This window comes from Solanum dulcamara, chromosome 7, assembly GCF_947179165.1.
Source record: "Solanum dulcamara chromosome 7, daSolDulc1.2, whole genome shotgun sequence".
NCBI classification, from domain to species: Eukaryota; Viridiplantae; Streptophyta; class Magnoliopsida; order Solanales; family Solanaceae; genus Solanum; species Solanum dulcamara.
The window spans coordinates 31,582,873-31,587,514 of record NC_077243.1 but is presented as its reverse complement, the minus strand read 5'-3'; the positions used below and the strand labels follow the sequence as shown (position 1 = coordinate 31,587,514).

At 37.2% G+C, this 4,642-nt stretch overlaps 1 long non-coding RNA gene across 1 annotated transcript; it reads left to right on the top strand.

Moving 5' to 3' along the window:
* Positions 1-518: 518 nt before the first annotated feature.
* On the top strand, positions 519-2,765 carry LOC129896501 (uncharacterized). The gene is made up of 3 exons (XR_008767984.1): positions 519-582; positions 1,149-1,192; positions 2,682-2,765. It is a non-coding gene; the product is annotated as an uncharacterized LOC129896501 (long non-coding RNA).
* Positions 2,766-4,642: the final 1,877 nt, after the last annotated feature.

Below are 4,642 nucleotides of genomic sequence, written 5' to 3'. Positions count from 1 at the left end.
GTGATGTTCATGGAAAAATTGGTGTGAAAATACGGAGGAAGGCCGAGGGCAAAATTGGAAATTTTGGAAACTAGTTGGTGAATTACTAATACGACTTATGGTTTTGTTGGGCTCAAATAATGATAATAATAATAGGAACTAAGTGATTGGGCTTGGAAAACAAAAAGGAAAACAAGAGAGGCCCAACACAAGGAAATGGCCCAAGTCTTGGAACTTAGCCCATTAATTAAGTGGCTTATATATATATATATATATATATATATATATATGTTGATGACTTTTAAGTCATATTTATCCATTAAGTTTTCTTTATCAACAAGAGGATTCAAGAGAGTTCTAGAGAGAAAGGAAGAGAAGAAACTTGAAGCTAGAGGAAGAATGGGTTCGGCCAAAGGAAAAAAAAAAGGTAAGTCTCCGATTTTTCTTCATGAATTAATTATCTAAGGTGTACCAAGATGTTATGAAGGTATTGGTAACGTAAATTTATGGTTTGTAGCATCCCAAAAATGTTACCAAACAGCCCCAAAGTTTTAGCCGCGCTAGGAGAGCTTCCGAGGCAAGTTTTGGAGAGTTTCGGTAAAGGTAAGGTCTCTCCTTTCAAATTGGAGTTTATGATGTTGTTATGAGGTGTATTACGTGTCCTAAATATGTCTGGAATCAGCGAAAATGTATAAGGAGGCATGATGTTGGAAACTACTAAATTAAAGTCGTAGTAGCTAAATCGAAGTCGCGTAGTGTATGGTCGTTGAGGCGCTGCGGGTGCAGCTGGTTGGATTGTATGTTGCAGGGCTTTAAAGTATTTTAAAAAGGGTGTGGTTGCTGCTGGTTGCAGCCACACGACCCCCCGTTTGGTATGGTTAAAGATTTTACGAAATAAAGGTTAAAAACTCTATTTTGGTATCGTAGTTTATGCTAGTTGTTTGGAGCTTGTGTTGTGTAAAGTTGAGGTGATTTGATTGTATATATACTGCTGGTTGTTGTTGTTGATATGTTTGTTGACATGGTGGCCGAGTTGAAATCTCGGGGATGGTGTATTTATAGGGGAGATGCTGCCGAAATTTCGGCAGATTGGAAATTAATTTGTTTAAAGGATTGAGACAAGTATATGGTGATGAATCTAATGACTATGTCAACTCTCTTGAATGTAGAAAAACAAGTTGGACATAAGCGTAGCTAGTAAGGCGCGGCACAGGTACGTAAAGCGAACCTTTCTTTCTTTTGGCATGTCTTTGTCATAAGTACGTAAAGCTTATACTTTCTCTTCTTTTGGCATGTATTTGTTATAAGTATGTAAAACCTTTCTTTCTTTTGGTATGTTTTTGACATAAGTATGTAAAGCATATTCTTTTGATTTTCATGTTTTGACATAAGTATGTAAAGTCCAGAATTCCTTTTGGCATGTCTTTAGCATAAGTATGTGAGGCTTACCCTTTTCTTTCAAGGCATGATCCCGATGTTATGGTTTCATAAGTTCTTCCATATTTTTTTTGTTTCCAAAAGTTAGGTGTCAATGGTCCCAAGGGAATGACTACTTTTTCTATAACCCGTCAATGTTTTCCAAAATGTCTATAGCTTTCCAAGACAAAGGTTTATAGTATTACAAGCTTTTATGATAGTAACGATAGATATGTTTTACAACGACATTGATGATGTTGAGGATAAGAATATGTCTATGATGGCTATGTTAAGAACGGCTTCATGTATGTAACGTTTACCCTTCTTTATCTTGGCATGTTTTGACATAAGTATATAGAGCTACACTTTCTTTTGGCATGATTTTTATGAAACAAGTATATGTCATTTTGTACAATTTCAAGGAAGTCCTATTCGTAGAGCCACTAGGATGGTCAATTTTCTTGAGTTTCCAAAAGATATTTTTCTCGTGCTTAAATACGTGTATATGATTCCAAAAGTTTTATGTTGATATAATCCATGGTAATTTTTGAAAGGTACTTGACATGACTCTTATCTTGTTTTGTTAATCATAGCTCATTCCGATTATTCTATGAGTCTTGAAAATTGGTCCTATGTGCATATGTATACGATTTGGCGTCTTATGAGATTGTGACCTTATTTTACTTTCTCTTAATATTATCTTTCATTGATAGTCTCATTCTATAATAATTGTTCCTTCAAGGTGAGACAAAGCGACCATGGTTAGTCTATAATACAATCGGAGGTTACCGACCTTCCGTCACTCCGATAAATATACGACTTTTGTTGGGCTCTCGTGCATGCTGTCTATATGTATATGTATATGTATATGTATATGTATATGTATATGTATATGTATATGTATATGGGGGATATGGGGAGGTGTATATGTGGTGCTATAGACGCATTCCCACCTGATCAGTTGGAGTAATTTTCATCCTGGACGCGGGATGCCCGAACGCGGGAAATATGTGGGCACGCCGACGTTGTTCGGTGATATGACTTCTATTTTCTATGCATATGAAAAAGATATATTTTATATGATAAGACAAGCATGCATGGCATCCGGCCTAAAAGGGCACTCATATGTACAGGTTACTCTCTTATCTCACTATATGTCTATGATTCTACGATATGGTTGTTCATACCTTATGTTCTTTATTATGCTGATTTTTATGCCTTACATACTCAGTACATTACTTGTACTGACCCCCTTTTCTTTGGGGGCTGCATTTCGTGCCACGCAGGTACACCCAGACAAGTAGAAGCTACTATAGAAGATGTTCCAGCGGGGTTGGCAACTCCACTTGTTCTGGAGTGCTGCCGAGTCAGAGTTTATGCGCTATGATATTTCGTTCGAAGTTAGAGACTTTGCAGACAGAGTTGTGGGTATAGAGTGTCATCTTTGTAAGAGGCGTCACCAGCCGATATGTTATTATATAGTATGTCATGAGTTATGAGATGTTAGATTTTGGATAGCAAGATTCGGAAAGCATAGCTGTGTTTTCATTTCTTTTGATGTAAAAGTCTAAATAGATTAAGTATGTGCTATGAAGCAGCGGGTTCACTCGGCTCCAAGTAAGGGGTCGGGTGCCCATCACACCCTATTGATATCGGGGTGTGACATTTCGGGTCAATGAGACCTTGAATTTTAATTCCAATAGTTCCATTGAGTCCGAAACATCAAATTTAGTAAGAGTGCATATATGGTTTGTGGGTATGGGATTCTGAATAAATCCCGAGGGGTATTTCAGAGACTTGGTGATAAGTTGTACATGTCTATGTTCTAGTGCCTTCGCGATCATGATAGGCTATCGCTTTCGTGACACTCTACTTTAGCAGAGGCCATCGCTCTCACGAAGGGGAGGTATTTTGCGGGGTTCGCTTTCGCGACCCACTATCGCTTTCACGACTATCGCAATAGTGACCTGGTGTCCGCCATCGTGACACCTAAGTGTCCTTAGATGGGATTAAGGACCATTCTTCTATTTTTGAATTCCTAGAGCTTTGAGGGACGATTTTAAAGGGCATTTTCGAGAAACTTCTATTGGTAAGTGATTTTTCAACCTAAAACTTGTAATTCCCATCAGTTATTTTGTAATTTCATCCTTATTACTAGTACAATGTGATTTAACAAGAAATTTCTAGATTCAACCCTATTTGAAATTAATCGATTTTTTGACCATTTTACCCCTATTCCAAAACCTATCAATATGGGTGTCATTGGACTCCCTATGACGCACATGTTAAATTCTTGATAGTAAGTTGTTTAGAGCATTGAATTCAAGGGTTGTTCATCTGATAGAGCATTCGAGTGTGGTTTTGGCAATTGAGGTAGGTTTGGTCATCCTTCTTGGGGCTGAGTGGTTGTAATTAGTCAATTCTATATTATAGACTTTGGGATGGGGTTGTAGTTGAATTTAGAACTGTTAATTTACTTTGAGATTCCCGTATGAGGGCTTAACTATATTGTAATGCCCGTATGGAGGCTTATTTGTGTCGTGTAGCCAGTGTGGGGGTCTTATTTACCATCTTATCTGCTTTGAGAATATGTGATTCATGATTTGCCAATGAAAAAGGCGTGAGGAGACTATTTGACTTGTAGTGCCCGTTTAAGGGGTTGACTTGGGAGTTTTGATCATACTTGAGTACTGGTACATTCAAAAAAGGGTGAACACTTAATTTGAGGTATTTCCTTCTCAGTACTATTTATTGAGGGTAATATCATGTTTAGGTTATGTTTTGAGAAGTTTGAACCTTCTATTACATGTTTAGTTGAATATTTCTTCCATGACTTATATGTTGTGAATGCATTCATCCTCATCTATCATATCATTGATCATTGGAAAGTGGAGAACTGTGGAAAATTCTTTGATAAAAACAATGTGACACTTTTTTATATTCTTGATTACGAGTTAGGAGGAAAGCAAATAAGATATTAATATCATGAATCCTTGGCCACGAGCTGAGTGGTAAGATAGTTGATACATTGAAATTGTGATAAGGTATATGGTCTGCGAGACCCCCATGGGCCGAGCTTGGTTCCTCCGTACCATAATATCATTACATCACCATATTGTATTGCATTGCTTTGATATCTTTGATAGTTGACCTATCTGATTAACTGTGATAATGAACTGTACTTATGTGTTAACTTTAATTGCGTTGCTTTATATAAATTGGCAGTAGCATAACTAGTATGGGACTT